At 42.3% G+C, this 11,493-nt stretch overlaps 1 protein-coding gene across 4 annotated transcripts in view; it reads left to right on the top strand.

Annotated features, from left to right (window-relative positions):
* Nucleotides 1-2,276: 2,276 nt before the first annotated feature.
* Nucleotides 2,277-11,493, top strand: part of LOC134347278 (nipped-B-like protein) — a 518,044-nt gene continuing 508,827 nt past the window's right edge. For all 4 annotated transcript variants that reach the window (XM_063049674.1, XM_063049675.1, XM_063049673.1 and 1 more), the window contains exon 1: nucleotides 2,277-2,580. The gene's annotated coding sequence lies outside the window, so the exon portion shown is untranslated. The remainder of the gene's footprint in view (nucleotides 2,581-11,493) is intronic.

Raw genomic sequence — 11,493 nt, 5'->3', positions numbered from 1 at the left:
AAGCAGTGGGTGTGAAGAATGTGCTGCAGGGATGGTGGTTGACACAGATACATTAGAGGCATTTAAGAGACTCTTAGACGGACATATGGATGAAAGCAAATTGGAGGGCTATTCAGGAGGGAAGCATTAGATTGATTTTGGAGTAGGTACAATATCATGTGCCAAAGGGCCTGTACTGTTCCGCCATCTTTGACAATGAATTCCAGATTCTCCACCCTCTGGCTAAGAAATTCCTCTTCACCTCTGTTCTAAAGGTATATCCTTTTAATCTGAGCCTCTGGTCCAAGACTCTCCCAGTTCTGGAAACATCCTCTCCAATCCACTCTATCCAGGCCTGTATAGTGAGATTCACCCTCATCCTCCTAAACTCCAGCCAGAGCCATCTAACACTCCTCAGAGAATAATGCACTCATCCTGGGATCATTTTTATAAACCTTCTCCAGATTGTCTCCAATGCCAGCACATTGGTCTTTAGACATGGGACACAAAACTGCTTACAATACTCCAATTACGATCTGACAATGCCTTATAAAGTCTCAGCATTGCATCCTTGCTTTCATATTCTGAAATTAATACATTTGCCTTCTTTACTATCAACTTTGCCTTCTACCAAAGTCATACAATGCATTCCATCTGCCACTCCTTTGACCATTTTCCCAACCTGTCCAACCTTGCACACTTCCTGCTTCCCCACCACTACCTGCCCCTCCACCTATCTTTATATCATCTGCAAGGCGGGAGGAGAAGATGGCGGTGCGCCTGCGTGTGCGCAACCCTCCGGTGAAAAATGATATTGTATCTGTTAAATAGGGGCCGTGGACAATTCTGATTTGATGGAGAATGGACGTGAAAGCACAGAGGAACATCTGGAGAAATTTCTGAAACACCCGTTCGCTGGTGTCATTACCCTGTGGTCGGGAATCTTTCGGAGGGTAGGCCTCAAAATCCCCGGCCTTGCCTGCTTTTGGCGACCGAGAAGGAGGTCGAATCGTTCGGACAGAGATGGCACTCAGTACTCGGTGTCGTTGAGCTGATCAGAGCTCTAAGTTTTCGGATGACTCAGAGTCAGACCGTGGTTGGGTATGGCAGGGAGAGTTTTTCTTCCTTCTCCCGTCTGCGTGAGATGTGGGACATTTGAGAAACTTTAAATTTACTGCGCTCATGGATTTCTTCATCAAGTTATGGTATTGTTGCACTGTTGTAACTATATGTTATAATTATGTGGTTTTGTCAGTTTTTTCAGTCTTGGTCTGTCCTGTGTTTTGTGATATCACACCGGAGGAAATAATGTATCATTTCTTAATGCATTCATTACTAAATGACAATAAAAGAGGACTGCGTGTCTTCATAATCTAAAACTTGGATTATACAAAGATAGGTGGATACTGAAGATCCACACTCAATAATTCAGAAACAGCTTCTTCCTCATAACTATTTCAAAATTAATACAATTATATCTACTAGACCCAACGTATTCATTGACAGACACTCCTCCCACTTGCAGTACCTCATTTCCAGTACCTTGGGTCGGCATAGCTGGCAGTGCTGTCTTGCAAAATAAATAAATTTCCCAGTACAGATCCAGTGTTACAGGCACTCTACCAGCTCCGTCCATATACTGTATTGATAAAAGAACTCCAGAAGTCGTAGCTTTCCCCCCCACACACCCTAGTACATTCTTGGGTGTGTTGGTCCGCAATACAAAGGCTGCATTTCGCTGTTGATGTACAGGTGATAAACACATTTGGATCTCAATATGGCCTGACCAAAGTTTTATGTAGCTGCAATATGACCTGACTTTTATACTCAGCATCCCAACTGAAGGAGGCAAGCATACCGTACACCTTCTTAACCACTCTTTTTACTTGTGTTACCACTTTCTGGGAGCTTTGGACCTGGACCTCAAGATCCTTCTGAATGTTCCCAAAGGCCTTGTCATTTAACGTGCATCTGACCTCACCCTTATACACAATACTCAAGTTATTCCAAGAGCCGTTGCATACCTTCAAGCGGAGATAGTTTATGGGACCAGGGCCCAACGAGGGCAAACGGCCGATAGGAAGCAATTCCCGCCAAAAGCAAAGAGGGAAGCCGGCCCGCCGCGCACGCGCATTGCCGGGCCTTCGGGTCGCCCGGTGGTGGGACGAGGCGGTCCGAAAGCGCGCATGCTCGGACCTCCGGGTCCGGTGCGGGTCTGTGAGCGCGCGGGGGCGCTGCAGCCGGAAGTGTTGGCGTTTGGCGCCTTCATCCTCCCCCCCCCTCCGCTCGTGCTTGTTCGTTCACTTCCGGTCGGCATTTTGTCTGCGAGAGGGGAGTCGCGATCGCCGAGCCCGCGAGTCGGCCGCCGCTCGGGAGGCGCGCACCGCGATAGCGTGAAGAGCAGAGGGCGAAGGGCAGGCCGCTAAGCCCGAGCCGAGGCCGCACGGTGGGCTGGCGGGCGGCAGAGGGAGCGCGCCGCGAGTTCACGTCCCTTCATGTCCGCCGAGTGTTGTTGTTCTGCCCGCCGCCCTGTTTATCGCCGCGGAGACCGGAGGAGACGGCTCGCCTCGGCCGCCGCGTCGACAGCGGCTTCTTCCTGAGGTAAAATCCGGCGCGCCGGAGAGAACCCACCTCCGCATTAAGGGTCGACGGGAATGGGGCTGCAGGCGGGCGAGGCCCCGGACTCGGGCCTAGTCGCTGACTTGGTCCGCCCTCGGGCCCTTCCGCTCTCGCTGAGCCGGGAATGATGGCGGCTGTTCGGCAGCAAGGCCTAACACAGCGGGGATGAGTGGGTAGGGCGGGAGCGGGTCGAGCCCGACCTTAGGCCGCAAGAGGAAGTGAGGCCTCTTCGGTTTTCGGAGAGTAAAACCGGTCTGGCCCACTGGCCTCACGGGGGAGTGGGCGGGGAGCGGGCAGGACTGAGGGCCTGCGATAGAAGGTGCTGCCGACGATCGGCGCTGTTGGCGGTCGGGCTTCGGCTTGTTGGGGGCAAGGTTTACCTCAGGCCCAGATCAGACACCAGTATTGAGCACTGTGGGTACTGGGTCCTGGTCCGAGAAATCCACTGAGTTAGAGCCGATGCAGTTTGGTCCTGATGGCGGTGGGCTGCTCTGATTTGAGGGGGTCAGCCCCGGACTGAACCTGCCGACTGTCCGTCTCTCCTTTGTGTTGTTCCGGGACCCGTGAGGCCTCCAGGAAGGCCACGGATTAGCTGCATTGTTCGGCTGCTGTCTCCGGCTGTGGACGGCTGGAATATTTGTTTGATTCACTGAGGCCTAGTGGTTGTGTGTAGTCTGTCTGGAGACCTTGGCTGCCGGAGTGCGGGTGCTTCGTGGCCGTTGTGTGATGTTTGTCATGTGTAATTCATTTATGTTTTGTTAGTGTGGGGTAAAAGCATCCTACCTCTGCTGATGAATATCCGAGTGGATTTTAATACATTATGCACGGAGTTTGTGCGTTAAGGACTGAATCTGGTACGTTCTCAGGCTTCACACACTTAGAACGAAAGTCTTTTGCAGTGTTTTTAAGATATTGGTGCATAGATCGGCTGAGAAATGTAGAACAGCTGTTGCATCTGTTAATGTGATTAATTTTGAAAGGATAACTTCGATTGAAGTGAAAGTGAAACGTTGCCGTTGTTTCATTTGCCTGGGAATGTAAGTGCACAGTTGAAACGGTTGTTGAGTCTGTATGAACTAAATCATTTATAGTCAGATATCCAACGTAAATATGCTTTCCTAAAATTTTAGTGTGGAAGTATTCGCATGTGTTGATGGGTGTATACCTAGTTGCATATCTCAATGGCCGGACGCTAGTGCGTCATCGCTTTACTTGTGTGGGCGAAACTATTGTATCAAAATTTGATTCAGTACACTGCAGTGTAAACAGATGCTGAGGTTCATTGTTTGCAAACACGGAAGCTTCATCTTGCCATATTGTATCATCGGTATAATTCTTGCAACTTCAAATACTTGAATCAGTTGATAAATTTGAACAGGATTTTATCTCAATGCACAAGTTGTACCTAATCGAAATATTGTCGCTATAAATGTCCAGCATTCTAATTTTAACAATCTTACTTCTCATGCTTAGAAAGAATCGATTGGAAGTTTCATTGGCCATATAATGTACATAATTCATATTCTGACCAATCATGCACGCTGTAAAATATTTAGAAAACTTGCTGTAAATTAATGTGAAAAGGCACTGATGGATTAGACTTTCACTGTTATTAAACAGTCCTCTGATAATCGCTATATTTCCTTGACCTGTGGCGATCTTTGATTAATGTCATTGTTATTTAACTCTGGAAAATGCTTTCTTTTCTCACCTGGTATTAAATTCAAAAAGCTCTGACCACTTGGAATTATAGTGTCTGATAGTCTGATTTTGACAGTGAAAACTTTATCGAATTTTTAAAAAGCTTTATCGAATTTCCGTCTCAAAAAGAATCTGTGTATCTTGGGGTACCCTGGCAGCTGCATGGTTTGAGGATTTATCTCTTTTGTTTTAATGTAAAATATCTCTACTACATTATCAAGTGCAAGTGATTTATTTTTCCTAGTGTATTGAAACTAAAACAATATTGGAAAATAGATTTTCTTGAGTCATTGTAAGTGTTGCTTACTTCAATGTACTCATGTTAATTTTGGATAATAATAAAAAGATTTGAAAAGAAAAAAGGAAAATAGATTTGGCATAAATGATGAGGAAAACATCTTAAATCAATTATTTTTTATCAGAACGTTCATTGTATTAATTATTTCTTATATTTATTTCCTTTACAAGGATGGCACAGATATTGGCTGGCTTGAGATTTCCAGCAAATGCAATAATTTTGATTGTATTGATGTTCTGAAGGCAGAGGAAGATGGTTAAATAAAGACCTTTTTCTTATTCCAGTTTTAAGTTTAAGGAAAAAAGATGTGCTTTGTGACAAAATATTAACATTATGTTTTATAAGTGCGTTTTAATTAGTGTAACATTAAAATTGAGATATTTCGGTTGGAACATCCTACATGGTCAAATCATATAATTATTTTGGCACAGACACTACTTGCTGTGATGTTCTCTATTTTCACTAAGGTGTCATTAAGTGAGATTTGTTAACATTGGGTACACAGTGAAGCACGAGGCAGGGTGGCTGCCTCAGTTTTAAGAACACAGGGTTGATCTTGACCATGTCTGTGCAGAGTTTGCATATTCTGTTCATGAACAAGTTTTCTCTAGGCACTCAGGTTTACTTGCACACTCCAGAGATGTGTTGATAGATTAATTGGTCATGGTAAATTTCTCCTTACAGTTGACTAAAGGCAAGAATAATCAAGGAAGACCTGATGAGTCTCTATGATAGAGGATTAGCGGTAAGAAGAGTTGGATGAACTTGGAATGTTTTTTGCGAGTATTGAAGGCTGAGGGGTGATTTGATCATAAGCAACATTGATAGTCATTCATTTTCCCAGGAGGGAATGTAAAAAGATAGAGGCTTTAAAGAGGACATCTTAAAGGAGATAGGCAAATTTTTCACATACATTGGTAGGTGCATGGGACATATTGCTAAGGAGACAGTACCAGATACAATAAGAGACAGTTAGACTTAATTGCAGGCAGATGAAGTTAGTTAAATTGGCATACTTATTGCAGAAATGGGCTGTACTGTTCTGTTTGTTTTAAGGGTTGCAAGGATTCATGAAAATAGACAGAAAATGAGGTGAAAATGAGATTGTTCACCTGGAGCTGTCATGAACTCTGGACTGAATGACTACCTTCAATGATGTTCTAAGTTATAAGACTGCTATCGCCATCTGGTTGAGCAGAAAACTCCAGATAGAAGTCAGTGCAATTATTTAAAAGAAACTTTGTTTTCCTCTTTCCTGCACCTTCTATAATCACTTTGAATTTGAGACTCCTGGTCTTTGAATCTTTTTTTTCCATTTAAGTGTTACTGATAGTGCCAGCATTGGTAATCCTTGTTGCCACTGTCTTGAACTGCTGTAGCCCTTCTATTGACCTTTCCAGCATTCAGATCAGTGATGAAGGAAGAATAATGATCAAGTTTCAAGTATTTATTGTTGTACAGCACAGAAACAGTCCTTTCAGCTCATTATGTCCTTTTTGGCCATCAAGACTACAGCCCAAATTAGGGGACTATCCCTCTCTCTTGCCTGTCTACTACCCTGTCTAAATATTTTATCTGATTTAACCACTTCATGCCTGTGCAAATAAAAACTTGGGTGTCTCAGAATTTCTTCCCCTCACCTTATACCTATACCCAGTTGTCTTGGATAGTCCTAGCAGAGGAAAATTGATTCTGATTATCCACCCTTCCATGCCTCTGATTGTCTTGTATACCTCTATCAGGTAACTCTTCAGCTTCTTCCTCACCAGGGAAATCAAGCACAGCTTATCCAGTCTCTCTGATATCCAAAGTCCTCCAATCCAGGAAAATACTGGTGAATCTTCCCTGCGCACTCCAATACAAGCACATTCTCCCCCTGTGTGGTGATGTGACTAGAACTCCCAAGTGCAGCCTAATCAATGTCTTGTAAAGTTGCAACATCACATCCTGGCTTGTATTCTCTGCTCTGAACTATGGACCTATACCTCCTTCATCACATGTATCTTGGACAGACTTCCTTGCTATCCATAATACTGTCAACTCATCTAATTGCATTCAGATAGTTAATAAATATCACATGGCAAAATTCTCGGCATTGATCCATGTGATAAACCATTAGTCACAAACCTCTAATAAGAGAAATATTCTTCCACCAATACTTCCTGCTTTAATGATATTGCCTATTGTGGCCCCTTTTGTCCTACTTTGGGCACGCTAACCGTATACACCTATCCTACACGCCCAGTTTAGGCCTGTACGCCTTGCCTATACAAGTACCATCCAGATGCCTTTTAAACATTGTAATTGCATCTGCTCCACCACCTCCCTGGCAGCTTGCTACTGATGAAATCCTAGTTGTGGATTCATTGAATCAGCTTGCATTGGTCACCATGTGTCTTAACCCTCTGAACCTTGCACCTGGAGTCTAACCTGTTCTTGTGCTATAATATTTACAGAACAAGTCTAGTTGAGTATTTGGTTAATAGTGTTTGGTTGTTGATAGAGGTTCAGGTGGCAGTGTCAATGGGAGATATTTACGTATCCATTGATGCTGTTGTTGCTAACATATTTGCCTTATTTAATTTGAAAAGATTTTGTACAGTTACATAAGTTTCATTGAACAGGTAGAGGTCATTGTAGGAATTTATTCTCTACTCAAACTACCTCGTCCTTATTCATTTAAATCTATGAGGTGAACCCTGTATTCCTTGCTACTCCTTACTTAACCTTAAATCTAAAGTCCTTTACCTCTAAAACCATTTTGCGAGATCTCTTTGAGAACCTCTCATAGACCTTTGTGTTCTTTCTAAAGTGTATTGAATAGAATTAGATGTGACTCCAGTTGTGGTTTAATCAATGTTTTGTAATCTTCTCTGCATTTGTACTCTTTTACCTGCCCTTGTTATCTGCGAGGGCTAGAAGCACAGACTTCATATAGATACCAATAAGAAAACAGGCAATGATGCAGACTAATAATGTCGTGGTTAGCCCCTCCTCAGAGATAAATTCTATATAAATTTCAGCTTGTCATAACAAATAATATATGCAATTTATGGCTTCATGGGATCACACTCTGGACCCCAGCTTTGACACTAAAATGTAATCTGTCTCATGGCAAATGAGAATCCTGAACACTGCAGGAAATGGCTCTGGAAATGTTTACTAACCAGTAATACACGACTGACCTCTTGATTATGGGGTTATGTGGATAGTAAGTCAGTGGATTGCAAGGACTTAGGTTGTACTGTCTAAGATTTCTAAGTTTTTTTTTCTGTTTCTCAATATATCCTATCACCTTCAAAGATTTACAGATATATACTCCAGGTCCCTCTGTTGCTACCTATCATTAGGACCTATGCAGATCTAATCTATTATATTGTTTTGTCCTTTACCAAATTGCATCACTTCCTGTTGCTCTGTATTTCATATGCCAGTTGTTTGCTCATTTGAGAGCCATTTCTTATGGTCTATTTGTTGGCCTTCTCACTTCTTACCATCTTTCCACATTTGGTGTCATTGTAACCTTCTCAGAATTTGGTTTGCATGCCGATAGCCACTTGTATATTTTTGAAATTTGCGCTCCTAGTGCTGACATCTGGGTGGTGACACTGCTTCCCATTCTTTAAAGTGTGCATCACATTATTATGACTTTACTTTGTCCATGAGCCATTTTACCTATTCTTTTGACTCTTTCATTTCACCAACCAGATTTTTATGTATGTAATACATAGCCAGATATCTTTTGAAAATCCCCCATCATATCTATCATATCTATTATGGTGAACCTCTGGAATTTTCTACTCCAGTGGGTTGTGGAGTCCAGATCATTAGAGGTATTTAAGGAGTTAGATAAATGGCCAGAGAATTTGTGGCAATGACAAACTGGCACAGAAGAAATGAGGCCTGGCATAGATTAACATTGATTGTATTAAATGGTGGGCCAGGTTGCAACTCCTTTTTTCTTCTATGTTATCGTTTGTTTGTGAGAGAGACTATTTGCCTTTGACAGATTTGCATAAGTCCTCCTTTTTTAACTCAAACCATAGTGTTTTTTTCCCCTCTTGATTCAATGTCTCCATTAGTATAAATCAGGGGTCCCCAACCTTTTTTGCATCGCGGACCAGTTTAATATTGACAATATTCTTGCAGACCGGCCGACCGGTGGGGGTGGGGTGGGGGGTGTTAATCACAATCGGAATATAGGTGATTAGTCAACTAAGTCACTTATAAGTGGCTAATACGCTCAATTTCATTTCTAAAAGGACTTATCTAACAAATTTAATATTATACACACAGTGCATATTTTCCCCGTATAAACATATAAAATCATTGCAACACACCAATATCGCTGGGAGCCCTGGGCTTGTTTCCATGCAACATCGAGAGGTGGTGGGAGACAGTGATACTTGAAGGGGGTTCCTTGTGTCCAGTCTATTCCACAGTTTAGTTTTCATTGCATTCATTGCAGAAAAGCCCACTTCGCAGAGATACGATGTTGGAAATGGAAGCAACGTTTTCAGTGCTTTCGTGGCTATCTATTCAGCCTTGACTTTGATCCAGAATGCCAGTAGAGATGTTCTGTCAAACATACTTTTCAGCCCACCGTCATTTGCAAGCTCGAGCAGTTGATCTTCGTCCCACGCTGACATGGATGACGTGTGCGTAATGCCCTTGCGTGCATTCAAGTTCAACAGTGCGTGACAGGGAATGAGGAAAGGTGCAGCTGACTCATATCGTTTTATATCGCCAAATCATATTGTTTCCTCGCGGCCTGGGAGCGCATGCTTTGCGGCCCGGTGGTTGGGGACCACTGGTATAAATGAACTCATGGATTTTAATCTTAAGATTTGTTACTGCATCTCTTTGAACAGTGATGTCACATTTGCCATTTTTTTTGTCCTTTAGTGATATGTCTTTATCTCTGGAGTATTGGAATTTCACCTTTTTAACCATTTTATTGCTGACAAGCCCAACATAGTGGATCTAATTAATTGGGCCATCAGTTAATTGGGGTAGCTGCTTATTCGGAACAACTCTTAAGGAACAAAAACTAGTTGAGAAAATTACCAGGATTCCCTTCGTTTATTTGGGTCACTATTCTGCCTAATTGGGGCAGGAGACTTGCTGAACATTTTAATTAGCATCAGTTGCGTGTACTTGTGTGGCCATTAGATGCTACACCATGCTTAGCATAAGAGGTTTTTAAATAGTTGCATGTCTTTGTATTCAAAAAACAGTGATTTTTCTCACTGATAGTGAGAAGTAAGCAGTAAGACAATTCAGAACTATTTTGCTCACTGCTGTTTAAAGCATTCAGGCTTGGGGATGCCAGAAATTGCCATGAGTGAAAATGAAGCGATGGCGTTACTTCAAGTTAATAAATATGAAGAATTTGAAGGTATGGACAATAATCTGTGGACTTCGTTGATACAGACAGCTGTGGAGGCCAAGTATTTACGAATATTTAAGGCAGAGGTTGTGAGATTCTTGATTGATCAAGGCATGAAGGGATATGGGGAGAAGGCAGAAGATTAGGGTGAGAGAGAAAATGGATCAGATGTGATGAAATGGTGAAGCAGACTTGATGGGCCAAATGGCTTAATTCTGCTCCTATGGCTTATGGTCTTATAATCCCGAATATTACAATGAAAATGAAAATTTGGAGAATGCAATCGTTGATAGCATTGTACAAAAGCACTTCATTATCTGCCCTAGGTGTCTGCTGATTTTGTTCATTGTGTACATTGGATGAATTCCTTCGTTGATTACTATTAGGAACTAGTATACAGTGTTCTAATTTCATCTATATTTCATTTAAATGGATCAGTTTATCTTTCTAAAACTTTGACTATTTCCATGAAACTTCGGCTAATTGGGACAGCTGCTTAATTGGACCAAAATGTACTGGTCCTGATATGTTCCAGTCATCCAGAATCCACTGTATTCTTAATTGGTCTTAAAGTTGATCATGTGTTGCCTTCTATCATTGCAATCCTTCTGGTGTAACTTTTTTTATTGTCACGTACTGAGATATAGTAAAAAGCATGTCTTGAATACTGTTCATATAGATTGTAAAGTTGAATCTATCTTATTGTACTAAAGAACCATTTGATCTTATAACAGTGGGGTTAGAAGCTGTCCTTGAGCCTGGTGTTGCATGCTTTCAGGCTTCTGTATTTGCTTGATGGGACAGGGGAAGAAAATATCTGAGATGGGTGGGGTCTTTGATTTGGGCTGATTTTCTGAGGCATCAAAAATAGACAACGACATGAGGTACTGCAGATGCTGGAAACCTAGAGCAATACACAGTGTGCTGGAGGAGCTCAGCAGGTCAGGCAGCATCTATGGATGGGAAAAAACAGTCGAAGTTTCGAGCTGAGATCTTTCACCAGGACTGATGAAGGGTCTCGGCCTGAAATATTGACAGTTTATTCCCAGTATACACAGCCATAGAGGGCAGGCTGGTGTGTGTATAATTCTGCAGTATCTTGTGCTTAGATGAAGAATAGTTGCCATACCAAGCTGTTGTGCACCAGATAGAATGCTTTTTATGCTGTATCAATAAAAATTACTTAAAAACATCTAAATTTCTCAACCTCAGCACCATTGACGTAGACAGGAACATATACATTGCACCCTCCCCACCGCCGACCAGCTCTTGTTATGCTGACATTGAGGAAAAGGTATGACCATAGTACTAAGCTATCTACTTCCTATTCTCTGTATTCTCTGACTTATTGTTATTTGAGATGCTGCCCACTATGGTGGTATCATGGTATCATCTGCACACTCGTGCATGGAGTTAGAACATAATTTCACCGCACAGTCACAAGTGTACAGGGAGCCGAGTAGGGGATGAAGACATAACATGGTCGAATAATTGTGACAGAGTTGTC

Source organism: Mobula hypostoma, chromosome 5, assembly GCF_963921235.1.
Source record: "Mobula hypostoma chromosome 5, sMobHyp1.1, whole genome shotgun sequence".
Taxonomy (NCBI): Eukaryota; Metazoa; Chordata; class Chondrichthyes; order Myliobatiformes; family Myliobatidae; genus Mobula; species Mobula hypostoma.
Note: the sequence above shows the minus strand (reverse complement) of the source record. Positions and strands in the feature narration are given on the sequence as shown.